Consider the following 19,894-nt stretch of genomic DNA (forward strand, 5'->3'; position numbering starts at 1 on the left):
CTGGGGAAGCACTTGTTGCTGCCAGCACCCCTGGGCCCAGCGTCTTGTCCTGGGAAGAGCTGTCCTCGGCCACCTGCCCCATGGCTTCCCGGATGAAAAGGTGAGGTTAGGTGCTCTAGCCACACTCGGTTCTCTCCTGTCCGGGAGATGAATAAGCAAAAAAGCAGACCCTCTAGTTAAGGGTGTTCCCTAAAAGGTGCTGTTTTAAAGCCAGGCTAAAGGGTAGGTGGAATCCTCATAGATGAGACTACTCATTTTCAACGAAAGCACCGATCCCGTCTGATGGGGTGCAGCTCATCAAGCTGCACAGGCTGCTGTGCGTAGCACAAGGGCCGTTTGAGGTGGGGGAGGCCTCGGGGAAAACTTGCGGCAGGATGCTCAGCTCGGGGTGCCTGCAGCTCGCTCTCCCCCCGGCCCCCGCAGGGCCCGCTCCCCGCCGCCCACCGGCGGAACGGGCAGCGCTCCCGCTGCTGCAGCGGGGCTTCACCCCGCTTCGTGCGGCCCCAGCGCCCGCCCCAGGGGCCGCGCCCGGCACCTCCCCGGCGGGGCCGCTGTCCCCGGGACGCCGTGACGGCTGTGCGCTCCCCGCCCTTCTCACCGCCCCTCTCCCCTTTCCTCCTCCTCCTCCTCTTCTTCCTCCTCCTCCTTCGGGAGCCTTTCCTCCCCTGCACACCTGCCTTGCCATTTGTCGGCGGCTTTGCTTGGAGGGGGGAATTTTCCCTCGGTCCCTTGCAGCATCCCTCCCCGGCACACACACACACACACGCACGCACACACACGCTCGCACACACACGCTCGCTCACACAGCCGGACAGGCAGAAGCACCGCGCTGCCCGTGCCTCGGCAGCCGCCGCCTCTCCGCACCCCGGCCCCGCGCTCCCCGCCGCCGCGGGGCGTCCTCCGCCTGCTGCAGCGCCGCCGGGCCCGGCAGCCGCCGAAGGGGGGCGGCGGCGGCGGCTCCCGCTGCTCCGCGGCCCCGCACCGGCAGCGGTAGGTAGGTACGGCGGTCCCGCGGCGGCAGCCTGCTCCGGGCCGCTCCCGGCGCTGCGGAGGGACGGGGACGGAGGGAAGGAGGGAGGGGAGGGCGACGGGAGCGGGGCGAGACCCGCTGCCCCAGCCCCGCCGGCGGCGCTCGCCGCGCCCGGCTCCTGCTCCGGCTGTGCTCCCGCGGGGCCCCACGCCGCCCCTGCCGCTGCCCGGCACCCCCCGGGCACCGGCTCTTCCCGGTGAGTCAGAAAGTTTGCTCTCCTGGGCGCCCGGTGTTTGTTGTTGTTTGGGGTCCGCCTGTTTAGGCTGGGCTTTTATTTCCCCATTCCCGCTAGCGGGCTATTTATTTATTTATTTCTCTTTTCTTCCTTTTTTTTTTTTTAATTGCAGTCGCTGCTGCAGCGTGGGTTGAACCGGGCTCCCGCGCCCGGCGCTGCCCCCGCCTCGCTGGGCAGCCTCCCCCGGGGCACACGCGTGGGCGGGCGGGCAGCGCACCCAGGGCGGCCGGCGATCGGGTCCCTCCCGGTGCCCCCCTTCCCTCTATGAGCTTGGTGGCTGCGGCTGAGATGTTGCCGGCAGCCCTCCTGCAGTTGGCAGAACAGTTTTTGGTGGCAGCTCGGGAGGAGACTGTCCCATCCCTCTCCTGTTTCTCCGCGTTCCTTGAGAGAGTGTTTTAAAACAGGTTTCAGTGAAGCTGTAGGTGACAGGATCCCGGTGTCACCGAGAGCTGTGCTCCGTTTTGTAACTAGCAGTGTTACTGTAGCGGGTTATCAGCTGGGGAACAGCCGTATTCGACCCTGGAGAGGAGAGGGATTGGCTGTGGGTCATGTCCATCTTCCGCTGCTTTCATCTAATTGCTAGAAGTAGCTTGCTGTTGTTTGGGGTAGAAGAACCTTGCTTGCATTTTATCCTTTTGTTCTTTAATTCTAAATGGGGTTTGGTGGGGCTTCTAGTCTCTGATAGGAAACTATCAGAAACTATAGAGGTTGAATAAATCTATCTCTGAGCAGGAGAGGCCAGAAGCTTTCAGGTCCTTCCCATGAGCTGTGTATTTTCTATGTTGTGTGTTGTTACTTCTTTTTTTTTTTCTTATTACTGGGAGTTCTGCTGTAATGTCTCAAAAGCTTTGATGTTTTTTTGCAATCAAACTCATTCATTTTTTTTCTCAAATTTAAAATGGAGTGATAAAATGCATAGGCGTTAATAAGTGAGTTGAAAGGACTTTGAAATAGTGCATGTTGTGCATGGTGTGAAATTGTAGATATACATAAAAGAATAATAACTATTCTGCAGGTTTTATTTTAAACCTTCTCTATGACTTTGTGGTGAACTCTCTTCCTCTGTCTCTCAGTCTCTCAGCTTTTAAGTCTGATTGTTTTTTGCACTTGAGGTCTACTATCTTGTTGGGGGGAATGCATTGGTGGGCACCCACATTTGCCTGGTTCTCATAATCTTTTATTTGCTCATTTTGCAAAGACTTGACACGGTCAAAAATAAATTAAAATATAAGTGGCTTTCAATTTTAGATTGCTTTTATTTATTTCTCTATTTGATAATTTATTTATTTATGTTACAGCTGAAGAGGGAGGGGGAGAGTAGGGAATTGTCTCTGGCTTTTCCATATAACCAAAGGTACGAGACAGAAAAAAAGAAAGATTGTGTAAAGAAATTAAAGCACTGAAACAACCTAGATCTGAATTCCAAGAACAAAAATTACGGTGGCATGTGTGCTTGCCCACACCAGGCATTCTGCAGCATGTGGTATATACAGAACTTGCAGTGTACAGTAGCTCTCCAGTAGTAAGAGAACGCTTTGTATCCTTGGAAGTGAGAGAGTCTTTGACAAGTCAGCAAAACTATAGAAACAGTCAAGGAATGCTGATACACGTGTGAGTGTGTGCATATATAAATATCACCAGATTGCCTGAGTTCATTTTTCCTCAGTATAGTTTGTCTTCCTCAGCCTGGAATATATACATACTTTCTCGTGAATTTTGAGGCATTTTGCTCTTCTTCTCTGTTTGCATGTGTTTTAATGTTAGTCTTAATCTCGCTGTAAAATACAAAATAATCCGGTAATAGATTTAGAAGACTTTATTGCCAGGCAAACCAGGCAATAGATCATGAAATCAGACAATAGTATTTTGTTTCCTAGCAACCCCCTACTGCAAACAGAAAACAAAACGGTGGTGGATGCTTCCACATCGTGATAGCTATATGTCGAAATCCCCAAGTAGCAGATACTGAAGTACTAATTGTGCTGGGAGATTCACTCCTATTTGTTTCAGCTGCTTAGTTAATATTTTCCTTTTGTGAGAAAGATTTTCTGGGGTAAATGCAGTTAAATGGTTAAAATTTCACTCTGGTCTCTTAATAATAATGTCTGTTAGAATGAAGAGGACACAAAATTAGGTAAAATTTTTCCATTAGGAATGATTTAGAGTTATTTGTTCATATTGCAGGACTGTTTCTAAATCTGTGCTATTATGGTCTCTTGAAAATCAGATATATCATCTACTGTATCCAATATCCAGTATCTTTCTGGATTTTGTGTTGTTAGTCATCCCTTAGCTTTGTGTTTTAAAACTATGTTTGTTAGAATGTATTGAAAGAAAAATCCTTTGTGGCTCCTAGGAACAGAAAGTAAAATCCTAAGTGCCTCCTTGCCATGTTTACGTTCTTGGCACCCAGTTCAGCCCTTCCAAGGAATCAGTGCTATCACGGTGCAGCAGGATTGGGTCCTAAGCCATCATCTTTCTAAAAGTGCTTTTGATAATGCAGTAGTTCCCTTGGTTAAAGTGCCTGAGCACTGAAATGGCACTGAAATTCTCGACCCTGAATCAATCTGGGATGCACTTTGTGCACTGCCATCTATCTGAAAAAATCCATCAGTGCAAGCTGGAGATCTGACCTGGGATGGGTGCCGGTGTTTGTGCCCTGGAAGCTGCTGGAGACACTGAGCTGCCGTAGAAAAAGGAGCTGAGCAGGAACGGATGTGTAGTTGTACGTACAAGGCAGCAGAGTCTTTTGTCTCTCTTTTATAGGAGGAAATGGCAAAAAGGTGTTTGCCGAGTTTTACCTAAAAGTCTTCACTATCCAGCAGTATTTACAGACATCACACAGTAAATTGAAAGAGAGGCAGATTTCCTATTGGTTGCATCAGTGATTCTGTGAAAGTGAAAATATTATTCCATTCTGGGAAACTGTAAATTCACAAGAAAAATTTGCTGTGGGGAAGACAACAAACTTAGTCAAGTATGCATTATTAAACAACAGTATTTGTGCTAGGCATGCGAAGGGTGTTCTCTGGGTGACTTAGGGGTTCACAGCATTATTTAAGAGATCCCATGTGCAGTCACAGGCAATTTATTTATATTGCCCATAGGTATTTTCCTGGTTCATCTCAAGTACTGAGGTACAAAAGGGTTACAGCAAATGCCACTTGAATAAAAAGGGTTGAAGTGGAATGGTCAGAGAGTATTATAATTCTGATAAATATCTATGAGCAGCTACTTTCTTGTCTATATTTGAAATCACACATTTTGGTGCTATAGCATGTGTGGATGGTTTAGTTTAGAACGTGCTAATTGAATTTTGGAAGGCTTTATGGATTGAGAGGAAGTAGTCATTTTCCAATTTTTCTTCTCCGTTTCTTTCTCAGATGGCACTACTCCCAAAACTTGAATCTTACAATTAGGTAGTCCACAGATGAAGCTTGATATGGCTGCCTAATTACAGTCCCTACTTCACCTCTGCCTGTGTTTGCCAGACAGCAGAATGAGAAAAGGCAAAGAAAACAAAAAGTACAAACAAAAAACAAGGGGGAGAGACAGGTCATGAAGTATTTTGTATATAAACAATGGAAGTCATTTGGAAGTGATTTTAAATATTCTCCGTGAAACTCCTTTTACAACAACTGCATTTGTTTCTGGTGGTAAAACTTTCATCTGCTGTAATGTGGGTTGTCTGCTGATGGAGACATCTAGCCCATGGCCCAAACCAAAGACCTTCTTCTCCCTTGTCCCCACTAAAGATCACTTTAAGTGGAACAGTGAGTTATGTCCATTCCATTTAAAGGTGTTTAGGAGACAGGAATTAAGAAATGGACAGCTTTGTTCTGTCTCTTAACTGCACAATGGTGGTTGTGGCTAATGAGCTACCAGGGAATGTGCTGCATATCTTGCTGTGATACACGAGCCTTTCCAAATTTTTCACAAGGCTTTCTTTTATTATTATTTTTCAAAGTGGGTACTGAAGTAATGAGAATATAGAGTTACTTACTGCATGTTTAAACCTATAGGCTTCATGATTACTGTACTGAGGGATAAATACTTAGGTATTTATTTCCTGCTCTTCTTTTAAGAAGGGAACAAAAACATGGTGCCAGTTTTGGACTCTCTTGAGGCTTTCTTTTTAAAATCCTGTTACCTTTAATCATTGAACTGTCAATTATTGCCAAGTACAGAAAGTAGACTATCCAAGTGATTACAGAAGCTGAGGATTTGGTTCAGCAGAGCACTGACTTGCACACCCAACTTTTTTTTTTTTAAGTGTGTGTGTAAGCTCATCTCTACTTGCTGAGATCAACTGGATTTAGGAAAGTGGTGGAAGTTAAGCATGTAATTAAATTCTTTGTTGAATAGGGCAAAACCTTTGAAACTAATGTCTTTGCTTTGTAGTAAACAGAACTTCAGGACAATTCCTCCAGGATTGTAGAGTGAAGGGAACAAGTAAGGGAGGAAAAGGCAAATTCTGGGGGCAAGGGGTATCAAATCAGGAACTTACTGGCAGGTGATAGTGATTCTGGAAGGGATTGAGAATAAATAAATGAGTCTGGAATGGGACTGAATTACAGAAAAGTATGGTTTGTGCTTGAGCTGTCAAGAGAATGTTCACCAAAATGTTACCTAAGAGGTGGTATTTCCTTTTTATAAGACTGTTGTGAACACCTGAAAACTGAATATCATCTTAACAGGAAGGTATTGACAATTTAATGGAGGCTCAAAGAAGAGCAACAAAATACTCATGGGTCTGGAGGAACTAGCTTGAAGAGAAATATTCAAAAATAGACATCTCTAGTCTTGGACTAAATATGGGGAGATGGGTTAACTATGTGTCTGTGTTTGAAATGCATTTTAGTCAAAGCAGTCAGATTTTTTTCCTGCCTTATGTGAGAGAATACCTATGACTAAATGGAGAAACTGAGGACATAAAAGTTTAAGATGATTTCTGTGCCAAAACTCAGTAATAGAGAAATGTATTGCAGTTTATATTAATCTGGGTGAAGTGCAAGCCCCACGTGACTCTTCAGATGTTTAAAATTAGAGTAGGCAAATTGCTGGAAAGGGTATTGGAGAAGGTAATCCTGCATTTTCAGGGAGGTGAAGTACATGATCAACCAGCCCCTTTTCATGCTTCTGTTCCATTCTAGTTTCACCTGAAGGTTATATGAGCTCAGATCCCAGGCTAGCCAACCTTGCCTTGGTTTTCAATGCTGAGACAGTTGGGTTTTGTGCTTTTATAATGCAGGATTCAGAACAGGGTCATCATGTGAGCTCAGGCTGAGTCATTGATGGGATGGTGGATGTACAAGGATTAGCTACAGTCGATTTTTTAGTAAACAGCAATGGATTTTTAATTTGTTTGTTTTTCCTTTTGGAAATGATGAGCATCTTAGGTGGTGTAGAGGGCACAGAGGTGACAGCTCCCTCTTTCTTGACAGTTTCTGCAGCATTTTTTTTATAATTTGAGGACGCTTACTGCCATTAAGTGCAATGGTGGATAGCAGGTACTGTTCCTTCCTTCCTGTCCCCCCCAACACGATGCCCTGATCCCAGCACAGCTGCCTCCTGTGATTTGGCTAGTCAGTGTGCCCTGCAAGTCCTGATGACCACTGCCACCAGTGGGGTGTTTTCTGGAAGAGACTGAGAAAGGGGGACAAACATAGAGATGATTTTTCCAAGGATGCATTGGTTTAAATGTCTCCATCATCCATGTAAGCTTGAGAGAAGACTTAGCCAGGGAATGCACAGGTTCAAGGTATAATGACAGCTTTCTTGTGGAATGACAGCTTTTCCTGGAATGAAGTTTAATAAATTTGGCTTATTGCAATTCATGTTACTCGAAGCAAGCATTCAGAAAAAAAAAAATGTTGTGCAGACTGATATCATCAGGGAGTGTTTTCCAACAGCCATGCCAATTGCAGAGGAGGAGGTGGATTTCCCTCTGCTGTGCTTTATGCATACCTGACAGCCAACTGTTTAAACAAGGCCTATTTTGGTAACCATAAGGTAAAAACAAGTGATTCAGAATAACCCTTCTTAGCTTGTTAATGATTAAAATAGTAATCCTGCAGCAGTATCAGATACAGGGGAAGGCTGATCTGGGATATCTGGGCTGAGCTGGTTGGTGAGACTGACCTTTGGTTTAAGTACTTGACAGTGCAAGAAAGGAGTGTTTTGAAGTGGTGAAAGACAGGTTTAGGTCTTCTGTGTGCAGTGTAATGTGGAAAGAATTGGTCTGTCTATTAAAACCCAGTACACTCCCAATACACTCCAGGGGTCTTTGCTGATATAGAAGTTCTCTGAGAGTGAAGCCAGGTTCAGTCCTTGATGGTGCTTGTCTCTGGGAACTGGTGGATTGGTTGGTGATGGAGATCTGAGAAGAGGTTCATTTTGAAGGAATAAAATTGAAGGAAGTTTTGTTTTTTAGGTAGAACATAAGGATTAAGACTGAGGTTGATTGCTAATGCATTGCTTCTGCTAGAGGGAAAGTTTTTTGGGGACACAAATTATTCATTTGTATATGTTAATAACACACTTCTGTGTAAATGTGTCTAAGATCAGACTTGTTGGACGGGAATAGTTTAGACTGAAAGGTACTGTGTAAATGTAAGATTATCATCTCCCTTTTGCAGAAAGAAGCTAGGTCAACAGTAATCTTAATTACAACTTGTTTCTGTTAATAGATCTTTATTTTTAGGGTTAAGTTAAATGAGGCTTTAAAGTGCTTTTATACAGGTACTTTTAACGCAGTGTTACCATTTAGGATGTGGGGTTTGGTATACTGGATCTTAACAATACTTGTGGAGGAGCAGTTTCTCCATGTCCAGAGTGGATAATTCACAACTATTCTGGTATAGCAGGTTGTTTCTCTGTAAGTTTTAAAGGGACCTGTGCTCTACACACAGTGTAAAAATGCTTCAGGACATAACAGCTCTGCCTGTGGTAGAATACAGTGAGGATTTAATAGTATTTTTAACAATTCTGTTTAGATTTATTCATTCCTTTTAGGAAGCATTTTGTCAGGGAAGCAAAGAAGAAATGAAATAGAAGGAGCTGATAAAGGCGTGGGGTGAATTTAGGGAGGTGGATTGCAATAACCAGCATGAGAGCATGCTCTTAGAACGAGCACTGGTTCTTCTGCCCTTCTAAGAAGTATTTCAGTAATGAAAAATAAGTTTGTTTCATCTGAAAGCAGCAGATTGCTTCCTAATATTTTGCTGGTCTGACATTCTGAGAAATTGTGTTATGTCCTAATTCAGTGGCTGCTCTGTATGTAGAATAAGAGCTTGCTATTTTCTGCCGAGGGAAGCATTCCCTCTCCTTCTGCAGTGCTAGAGGTATTTTGGTGTTAGAGGTCCGTGGATTAATCTCTTCTGATGACTTCTGATAGATGTTGGCATGAATCAGAAGAGGGAGTTGCATTTTCTGAATAAGCAATCTGCTTAGTTTGGAGTTTTTCTCAGAGGTGGGACCTTTGCTCAGCAGTGAAATCTGCTGAGATCACAGCCCAGGGGGTATGGCTACAGACAGCTACATCAGAGTGTGGCTGTGGTCCTCTGCTGGCAGATGGGGAGCAGCACTCCGTGGATTTACTAGCTGTGAATGGGTGGTCTGTTCATGCATCCTGATGCCTTCCATGCACACGCCCTTCTGGCTTCTACTGTCTTCAGGCATAGCCAAAGTGCAAGTATGGTGACAGGCTGTTCTATAAGAAAGCTGATGATTTAAAGATCCTGGAAAGTGCATTTGATTTAGAAACTTCTATATGTTGACTTTCCATTAGTTTGCCTAAAATGAGCATCTCTGGTTAATTTCTTTTTAGCAAATGAAGGCACCCTTGGCCATTTTTTTGGCTCAAGTTTATTCATATCTTCAGAGGTAGAGGAAATACTGTTTGTGCTGATGAATCATTTTCTGCAGTGTAATCTCCCATTTCATATGAACCAGAGAGCCATTACCATTTGTTTCATTGACAGCCTGTGAGGGAGCATGCCATTTCAGTTCCTAGAGGGACCTGGTGAAGCTTGAGCAAGAGCCTCAGATTGCTGTTGCCAATCTACTTAGCTACCCAGTTTCGTGCCAATTCTGTAAGCTCAACACTGTTATGTAAAAGCTTGTGAAACTAGGTATGGTATGTTTGTCATTAGTTGGGTTGTTCAGTTTTATTTTTTGTGATATGTTTGCTTAACTTCTGTATCATCTTACAGAACAGATGTAATGTGTAGTTTATATTGTTTTCTTTACAAAAGAGAAGGGAGCTGTAAATTCACCCTACAAAGGAAACTATTAACATTTTTTTAAGTAAGGGAGGCTGAAAAATTGGAATTTCTTTTTCAGTTTCTTGGAAAATACTAAGGGAGATTATATAACTGCATGAAGTCCCTGGAGAAAAGGAAAAGAAGCCCTGCTGATAATGAAAGAACCAAGTAGCTGCTTAATGTAATCCACTCTTCATGGAAAGGGGAGAGAAGGGAGACTTGTGCAGTCAGACCAGGCTTCATTTATTCAAAGCTGAAAGTAGGCAGCACATCTGATGGGCAAATCGGTATATAGGGCCAGCTTGCTGGCCTGACACCTGTGTTTATCTTTTCCACATTAAGAAAGTAGATTCTGTTCAGAATCAAATACTACAAATAAAACAGAAATTACAAAAGTAATATTTTTCAGGCTCATCTTGCCCAAGAATCGAGGGAGTAGTTTGAAGTGAGTCAGTCAAATTGCTGTAATCAACCAATTCTTCTATACCTCAAATATAAATGCTGCATGAGTAGCTAGGCAGGAAGGACTAGTGGTCATCTTGAAATGATGAAGAAAATAAGTTTCTTCTAATTCTCCAGTGTCAGACAGGCTACCTGACGAGAAAGCAGATGGTTGAATTTGATAATCCTGAAGATGAGATCCCTTGCATCATTGAACTACAACTTTGACCTTGGCAGCTTCAAGCTTGATATAACCTTTGCATCACTGAAGTACAGTTGTGATGATCACTGAAGACACTGTTCTAGGTTTCAGTGGCACTTCAATGTAATTTTGTTGTAGAGGAATCATTTTGTTATTGGGGGGACAAAGAGCAAGAGCCACTCATGTTTTAAACACGAGGAAAATGAAGACTTCAGAGTTGGTGAGAAACCTCCTTTCATGCTAATACAAAATGAGCAATATAGAGTGAGATGTAAGCCTGTATGTACTGCCCTTTCAAAGGCATTAAAATACACTAGCTCACTGTTAAACCAATGAAGGAAAAGGGCAATGCAAAACTCAAAACTCAAACCTGAATGAAACAGCACTTCTGTTGATGCAAGGTGTTTAGTGAATATGAAAAACATTCAGAAAGTGGCTAGAAGCATCCGTGCAAGACAAAATGCAGACCTTTGTAGTGCTCCCAGCCATGTCTCTAAGGGATGTCATGGGATGGCTGTACAACAAGGAGGCATTCTGTAAGCGCCTGAGGAGCAAGTGTAGCAGTGGCAGAAACAAATTGAAATGAGAACTTCTGAGGTAGGTTTGTCCTGATGCTGAGTTCATCTTGGTGAGAGAGAATCGTTTGTATGATTAGCAGTTGGCTGGAAACAAAAAGAGTGTTTGTGCTTCCTTCCTTTAGTTACTCATGGACATCATCTGAGGAAGATTTTCACTTTTGCCTCTACTCTGTGGTCCTTAATAATGCAACTTGGTTTAAACAGAAGCTGAATGTGACTTCTGTAAAGACTTTTTATACTGCATTGTATAATTCTTTTTTATTTTTATATAAATATAAAAATTCCCCAGAGACTCCCCAAGAAAGTAGAGGACATGTAATGATGGTTTCAGAAGGATTTCTGGCAGCCTCAGCCTGATGATGCTTCAGTTCAGATGGAAACTTTCTTCATCTAACTTGCAAATAACTGACATCATATATCTGAGAAAAATATTGAAGGATATCTCAGTAGCTATAAAAACTGAATTACAAGAGTAAATGTTTTACGTGAAGATGGAGAACAGGAAGAAGTCTGACCTACAAAGAAAAAGTCTACAATGCCCACAGTGAGTAGAGTAAAATAATGGGCTGAATATACTGCAAGAAATAAAACGTTTAGAAAGTTTTTTCTAGTGGCAAGGGTGTAGAGTGATCCTAGCATGGGTTGGTATGTGAACACTGTGGGGCTTTATCAGTTAGGGTTTTTAAGAATTCGATACATGTAACTGTGCTGCCTGGAAAGAATGCAACTGATTCTGTTGCATGGTTGTTTCCAGCTTCTTTTTTGATTCTCACCAAGCGCTACAGTGAGTGGGATAACAGGAAATGAGACAGTCAGAAGGAGCATGGTTTCCCAGCTTAAGCTGAAATCCAGATGATCAGTCTGTTTGTTACCCTTATTTGTGTCAGAACAGTGGAATATATGGCAATTGATCTGTAGGAGATGCTGCCAGTTGAACATGATGTTTCAGGCTTGAAAATTTGCTTCAAAGTCTGGGTAAGTGTGGGGTGTTTTTCCATGTTGCACAGTTAGGCTTGAGATGTTTTGATAAATTCACTTTGTCATTATGATCCCATGATAGCACAACTTGAGGTTCAGACCTGGCTGATGCAAAAACATCATGAAGCAAGCGTAGCTAGAGAGAAAATTAATCTGTTTTCTAAAAGCTTATGTAGCCGTATCCCAAGTTGTTAAGGCACTCCTGAAAATAAACTAAAAGAATGGTAGATCTTGCTGTCTAGAGACTTACAACTCAGCTACTGTGTTTTAGTGTGTTTTGAGTTGTATCCGTTCAGTTTTGGACCACGTTGGAGGAATAATCATGTTACAGAATTAGTATGGTAGTCTGCGGTTTGTGTTTTCAATAGTAAATGCTTTGTGGACTTCTTGCACTGTTTCCAGTTGCTGTCTTCAATCAAAGGAAGAAAGTTGTCTGAATTCTGGGAAGCATGTGGGGAAAAGACTAAGGGTCCATTAGACCCTAGTTTCTGCTTTTCTCCAGATGTTTACTCCATAACTAGCAGTAAACATAGCACGTAGACCAATAAAAATAACATGGTATATTAGAAGTACCAGAATATGAGTTCTTTTGGCAGAGAATGTTGGACTCTCCTAGAAAACAAATTAGTTCCTGTGCATTATGTGTTCATGGAGGTTTACATGAGTAATGAGTCAAATGTTCTTTTAAGATTCAGATCCCCAGTGATTTAAATTTTGAGTAATTCAAAAGATATTTATGAGTTATACTTCCATAACAGATTACAATCTGGTTCTTATTCTGTAGGATTTTAATAAGGTTATAAAAGGGAAATTCATCTTAATTTTCCAAATGTGTAGCAAGTTACATAATTAATCCGATATTGTCTTCATTCTGGAGGAGGCTGTTTAACTTGAATTTCTTTGTCAAATATCATGCAGACAAGCCCATGTGGTGGTAACATTAACTAATGATAGAGTTATCCAGATACATAGTTCTGTCATTAACTTGAATTGTTTTCAGTAGAGAAAGAACACGTTGCTGAAGAGAAGAAAGCATGCTATTTTTGCAGTCACTATGCAATTAGCTCATATAACCCCTGTGCTCGTCATGCTTTGTGTAAGATGCAGGGTGACCAACTGTAGGTCATTTGTGTGAGAACAAGGACCCTGGGGCTGAGAGACAGTTTATTAAGATAATACTGTGGGGTGAAGATCAGCTGTCTGTCACAGCAGCTGCCAATGGAAGCGTGTCTGTATTTATTGAATGCTTGCATAAATAAGAGTTGCTCGAACTGGGATGGTTTGAGTACTAAAGGATGGGGAAAATGACCCGATAAATGGTTATGGTAGTGCTGTGAGCTGCATGGAGCTGACCTCACCTTGTTTTCTGCAGGTTCTCCTTTAATGGTCATGGCTCTGTGGATTTTCTGATGCAAGGTTGAGTGCCTGCCATTTTAACCATGGGATGTTTATTATTTTTTTCCTTTAATCATCCACTTACTTTCATTAAAATGAAGGGACCTCTGTCAGTTTTGGCCACTCTTAAGCAATGTCACCCAAAGTTAGCAAAGAAAAGGGAGGAGGAGCAGTTGAAGTTGCAGACAGAGTATCATTTAAGATTCATTCTCAGGATGCAGGGCTAAAAAGTATTTTTCCCAGATATTTCTCTTTCCAGGTAGAAAACACAAAAGTTGAATTGAATTCTTTCATCCATGTCAAAAAGTACAAAGCGTGTTGTCACTTGCTGATGCCTTGGTGTATTTGTCACTGTGAAGCCCACAGCAATATGCTTTCTATTTGTTTATGGAAAATGGACATACAATCTGTTTAAAACAAAATAAACTTGTTGTTTTTATCTGTGTAAGCAAAACAAAGCTGCTCTTGTTTGCAGACTACTCTATGACCTTAGCATGTGTGTAATGGCATGTCTGGTGCAGCGTTACTAACCATAGTAAGAGAAGCAAGTTCTTTGTCACAGTGCCTCATAAAGGATTTTCTGTGTATGTTTTTCTGCTAAAAATCTTTGGTAATCTGTTATTAAATATGAAAGCTTCTTATTTCAGCTTTACAAGAACATCAGATTCTTCTCTCTGGAAGCACACGGAAAACTCCATGCTTAAGATTCAGTTTTGCAAACCCTTCCCCCTTCTTGAAACATTCATATGGAAATAAACCATTAACTGTGAAATTCCCTAGCAACCTTAACAGCCTAGAAGAAGAGATCCAAACCCCAGGAATACTCAGTTCTCAAGAGCATTTGTACTGTCTTTTGTTAATATTCATTATATTCTAATAAGTGATTTGATAAATTCTTTTGAGGGTCTCTGCTATTTTTTTCTCTCAATTCCAGTGGTTGTTTAGTTGTAACAGTGCAATATTCCCACTGGTGGGAAGTGGAACCCAAAGCTTCTTACCATCTCTCCTAGAAAGCCTTCAAAACTCCACTTCATGGTGATTCCTTTGCTAATTTCTCTGCCAGTCCATAATTTAAAAAAAAAATAATTTTTTTTAGTGATGAGTAAGTTTTTGACAGCTGATAGAGGAATTATTAGTACTTTACAGCATAATAAATTGTTTGCTGACTCAGTTTAGGGAGAGAAGTCATTCTTTCATACACTTGGTGACAGTAATATGTAGTACCTTGATGGGTTTTCTACCTCTTAATTCTCTTACCTAGTAAAGACTAGTCATCCTTACAAATCCAGAGCTGATGCTATGGTATGCAGTATCTCAGGTGTCTCAGTGCAGAAAATCATTCAGGCATTGCTTCAGTTTGTCCTTAATCCCACAGGAGCTGGGAGGTTCTGGCAAAAAAATCCCACTGCTTGATGGAGACAGAGCTGAACCCTAAAATGAAATTTCATTATCCAGTGAAATTAATTTCTCTTACTTTTGTTCCAGCTCTGGTTTCTAGAGTAATTTTTGGGAAGGAATGTAGAGCTGTGGCTGTTTGTTGGGGTTTGTTTGGTTTGTTGTTTGTATGGGCTTTTTTTAGGTGGTTGATTTTGGGTTTTCTTAAAATTTCAAGTGGTCCCTTCTGTATGCCTTTTTCTCTATCACTTTTTGTCTTCTTCCATTTCTATAATCCTCCTTTTTCCTTTTCTTTATGTCTGTCTGTCCCATGTCTTTTTACCCCAGCCTCTACTTCTTTAATATTTCAGATGTGTTATTTTCTTTTTAATGCACTGTCTTCTCTATTGCTTTCTTTTTATTTGCTCTCTTCATTCTTTTTACTTGCTTTTCCCACTATTTTATATTTTGAGGCTCTGCCCCAGAGATTCTAATTGACTTGTTTCTACATGGATAGAATTATAGACTACTTCAGATTTCCTTTTTTGTATCCTGTACAAGTGATAGAAATGTGCCCATGTCACATGAAGCAAAGATGGGGTAGTGAATGTAGCCCTGCAGTGCCAGGCTACACTAAATTTCTTTTTGTTCGAAGGCTTAGAAACTCAAGTTTCTCTCTTGAGTTCAGGGCTTGGGTAGGATTTCTTGTCACCTTGCTCTCAAAAGTAATTTTCTAATAGTAATCTCTCTTTTGCTCCTTGCATTATATAAGATCAGTAATGTAAGAGGCTACCCACACCTCTTTAAGTGTAATAGTTTTGTACAGTTTGTCAGAACCTTCATGTTTTTGCACAAAGAAAGCTTTGCTTTTCTATAGGGATTCTTAATCTGAAGCAGTTGTTCCAAAGAAAGGGAAATTTGTTCCATACAGTATATTTAATTATTTTTTGAGTGGGAAAGTCAATTTGAGAAATGTGGTTATGTATTGCTAAGGTCTGTAATCTTAAATGTCCAAGAAACATTCTCACATGTCTGAAGTATCAAAATTTGACTGTGAAATAGGTAGTACTATTAGAAAGCTCACTGAGTGGTGAGTCAAAGTAATTAAGGGAAAGTAAATAATCTCTGAGGTTCTCATTCCCCATGAAACTAATTTTGTATCTAATCCTTCATGTATTTAAAAATAGTTCCCTGCTAATTCAAGATGCTTGTGTACTATGTCTGTGAAGAGCACTTCAGTCCTATTGAAGGGACGGCAGATTAGGGAGTTATTTGCAAGAGACTATTTTTTTTTTTATTTTAAGAGAGACTTTCATTTGGGCAATCTGAGCGAACAAATCTTGCTGGAAAATTAGTTTGCTGTACAGTGAGACAGCAGATGATCAGCCAATCATTTTATGAGGGTTTATGATGAGGACACATCTGGGTTTGTCTTTAAAGGGATAGAGATGACAGTATTTTCTCAACAAAGATGAGCTTTTCTCCTCAGCCTAGTAAGGCCTTAAATGTTCTGCCATACATGCTTTCCTGTTTTACCTCTACTGTTTGGAATATAGGTTATTTTATTCCCTAGACAAATAAAGTGTACCTTGGGAGAGGAATGGGATGTATTAGAAGAGCTAGACTGCTCTGGAGCTGCAGTTCTGCTGCGCACGAATCTGACAGTGGTCTGACAGGAGAGTGACAAGATTGCACTGTCAACTCCATCAGTATCTTGAGTAGTTATCTTAAGAGGGCTAATAAATCTCCATGACATGTCTCCAGGTTTCTGTGCTGAAGAAAATGAATGTAATTTATTTATTTCTGTGTGCATTCTACTCATGAACTCCTGAGGTCTTCTGTTGCCCAAAGAGGCATAATGCATATGTAGATTTATTTTTTCTTACTCTGGGAGGTGCAGGTAGGGAAATGAGGCAGCAAGGCTGAAATAGCAAAGGGGCTCCATTCGTGTGTACAGGTGTGCATGAAGCGTGGTGCTGTGCTGAAATGTGTGGAGGGAGCACACAGACTCACTCTGGGCATGTAACATAATTGCAAGAATTAGCAGCTTATGCAGTATGTGTATTGCAACCCCCTGGGCTCTGTACTGCCTGCCTCAGGTGTCGTGAGGAGCTGCTCAGTGTGCAGGAACCCTGCAATTACAAGGTTCAGTCATAGCGGAGTTACATGCCTAAAGTAGACAGTGTGGATGTATTCCCTCGCATCAGATGGGGATGCATGTGTAGCTTATTAAATAAGGATGCTAACCTGTTTGATAGGGAATTTAGAGGAGCTGGAGTTGATCCCTTTTTTTCCAGATCTGCAAGATGAACTGGAAAAGCTTTTTTTTTTTCTTTTTTAATGTATGTTAACAGAGACTTTCTGGTTAATTAACCACAGATCCTTGGGCAAACTTAGGAAGACTGGAACTTTATGCACGTGTCCTACTGTCATCCTCATGCTCTCTGAAATCACTGAGGAGTTAGGTGCAGAAAAAGTCAGTGATTGGCCAGAGCCCTGTAGATTTGGTAAAAGAAAATAAAACCATCACTTAGCATTCTTGAGAGCAGGTAAACCTATTCAATGTAAAGGGAATTCTGTGACCTGTTATCTAGAGCACAAAATCTGCTTTTTATTAATCAATCTAACAAAATGTTGAAAATAATAGGAAAAATGACTTGAGGGAGGGAAAAACAGAGTTAAGGAATATTAGGCAGCTGGTACTGTTGTGAAAATAGACTATTCTTAAAGCTTTCATAGACATTGTGTAGTGTATAGGAAAAAAGCCTTTCCCTTCTTCTTTCAAGAGAAGCCATGATTTTATCTCAGTAATTGAAAATAATGTCTGAAGTTGTTCTTAACTAAATTTACATGAACCCCTTTTACAATCTGTTGTTATCTTTCAGGGAATTTCTCAATAAATGCTGCTGCCTGTGCTTGGATGGCATGATCCTATATAGAAAACAAGGCCGAGCACATCCTCTTCATTACTCAAAGAACAGCATTTCTAGCCTAATTATGGTACCATTTGGCAGTGATGCTGTAGTTAAAGGTGATTGTTGGTGTTTGTTATAAATTCTGTGTACTTGAATGACTTCATTCATGCCAGGCAGAAGCCTGACTAGCTATTTACTTACTCATTTTCCTCCCTTTATTAAAAATCCCTAAGTGAAGAAAAGTTCTGAATTTCTTTGATATCTGTTAATCTGTCAGTCTCTTTGTTACAAAAAATGCTATGCTTTTCCTTCATTTCCAAACTTTCCTCTGTTGTGCAACACACATGGTGACTGGTTGATGACTTGCATCACTCAGCGCTGTGAGTTGCTCAAAGAAAGCCATGCCTGTGAAAGAGGGGAAAAGAAACACCAGAGCATATGGAATTGTCTAAGTTGAGCAGTCTGTGCACAGTTATGCCTGCAAGCAGAGATGGTTTCAGTTGCTTCAGTTGCTGCAACTGGGCAATATTAATATAATGACTTCTTGCTTCCGAGGGAACATTGCCAAGTTCCTCACAGTTCCATGAATGCATGAGCTATCCCTCTAGGCATCACTCAATAGTCAGATCTGTCACACTTGCATTAATGCACATTTACTATTCTGTCATTTCCTGCTGCCTAATGACCAGTGCTAGGTCCAGTTGTATTTCTATGTTTAGGAAGAGATGGGGGGGGGGGAAACCCAACTAGACTCAACTAGCTTTTAAGCAGTTCCCTCAAAAAAAAAAAAAAAAAAGCACAATGAGTTTTACAAAAATACTGGTTAATGTGGGATTTTTTTTAAAAGCTTCTGCTATTTAGAAGGCTTTTTTCTTTTTTGATTAGGCAAAGGGCCTCATCTGAAGTCTGTTGAACTTAGTGAGTGTTTTCTGAGTGACCTTCTAATGTCTGTTCAAGGCTGTGGAGGCCCCCAAAGTCGTAATGCTGAGAGGTGTAATTGGCCCTATAAATCTCAGTGGGTCATTAATTCTAAATCTCAATAATGTTGAGACCAGGATGCATGTAAATGAAGCAGAATGATGAGCATAGTAGGAAAATTTATACAAGCATTTTCTTGCTTTGCTTTGCCCAGTAGTAAAAATTGTAGTTTTGGCATGGAAACTTGCTTTCTGCCTTATCACCAATTCCTATATATCACCTATGTGTTTTTGGAAATTTATAAATGCATCTTTTTGGGGGAGATGGCTGGGCATTTTTGTCTTTGCCTATCAGAAGGTAATAGAACATGACTTTTAAATCTCTGTTAAATGAATATAAGGCTCTCAACTCTAATAATTTAACTGGATAAAACAAATTTTCAAAATGTTATTGCACATAGAACACTTGGTCCTGAAAATCATGGAATCATAGAATGGTTTAGGTTGAAAGAGACCTTAAAGATCATCTACCTCCAATCCCCCTGGATGCCCCTCACTAGACCAGGTTACTCAGAGCCCCATCCAGTCTGGTCTTGATACTTCTAGGGATGGAACATCCACAATTTCTGCAGCCAGCCTGTTCCAGTGTGTCATCACTTCCATAGGGAAGAAGAGACAGTTCAAATTTTAAAGCACATGTGTGAGTTTTGGTTTGGGATCCTGAAGTGTGCAGTGTCTGTATTTGTCACACAGGTACACACACAGAGGGGAAGCCCATATCATAGTGAGATATGAATTCACCATCTCTGGAAGTACTTTATGAGAATTGCTAATGAAAGCCTTATTGTTATGTAGTGTGACCAGAAGGGCTTTTCATTGTGCTCCTTTGGAAAAAGAAAGTGAAAAAAAAAAAAGAAAATAAAAAGTCATACTTGACTTGGCTCAGTAGGAACATTTATCTTGTTTCCCCCAATCAGAAATTGTAGAGGGTGATTGTGTCCCCCAATGAGTTACAGCTGGACCAGTTGCTGAAGGTTGGAGGCAGGCCTGATCTTGACAGGCTACACCTGTAATCAATAAGAACTAATGATATATAAGAGTAAGGAAAGAGGAGTGAGGGGAGTCAGATTACTACTGCAAGGACCTGGAACAGTCAGTGTGCAGAGGAGCTGCCTGTGAGGAGCATTAAGAAGGTATGAAGCTCTGACAATACAAAAACCTTGTGCTATGATGATGCTAGAACTTGCGCTATCTAAGACAACAAGAAATGATTTGAATATGTCCTTATCTCATGGTATTTGTTGGGGGTGTTTGCTGCTATATTAGTGCATAAACAAGAAGTCAAAAAAGAAAATTAATCAATGCAGTGGTGTGGATTTTGCCCTATGTCTTTTGATTGCCAGCTGTGTGTCCAATCCATTCTAAAGTCCCTTTTCCACTTTCCCTTGGTACAATTGATCCTCCTTTGCTTCAGTCCCCTGACAGGGATTGTTCAGAGACATAATCTTTGCGCCATTCCTTCAAGGCCAAAAGACCCCTAATGCATCCTAGCATAAACAGAACAC

General features: G+C 41.3%; 1 protein-coding gene across 1 annotated transcript in view; it reads left to right on the forward strand.

Moving 5' to 3' along the window:
• The first annotated feature begins 936 nt into the window (after nt 1-936).
• The window catches only part of ENOX1 (ecto-NOX disulfide-thiol exchanger 1), a 356,835-nt gene continuing 337,877 nt past the window's right edge, over nt 937-19,894 (forward strand). Inside the window, exon 1 of the mRNA XM_030234651.2 lies at nt 937-994. The gene's annotated coding sequence lies outside the window, so the exon portion shown is untranslated. The remainder of the gene's footprint in view (nt 995-19,894) is intronic.

The sequence above is a fragment of the Serinus canaria genome, chromosome 1 (genome assembly GCF_022539315.1).
Source record: "Serinus canaria isolate serCan28SL12 chromosome 1, serCan2020, whole genome shotgun sequence".
NCBI lineage: Eukaryota > Metazoa > Chordata > Aves > Passeriformes > Fringillidae > Serinus > Serinus canaria.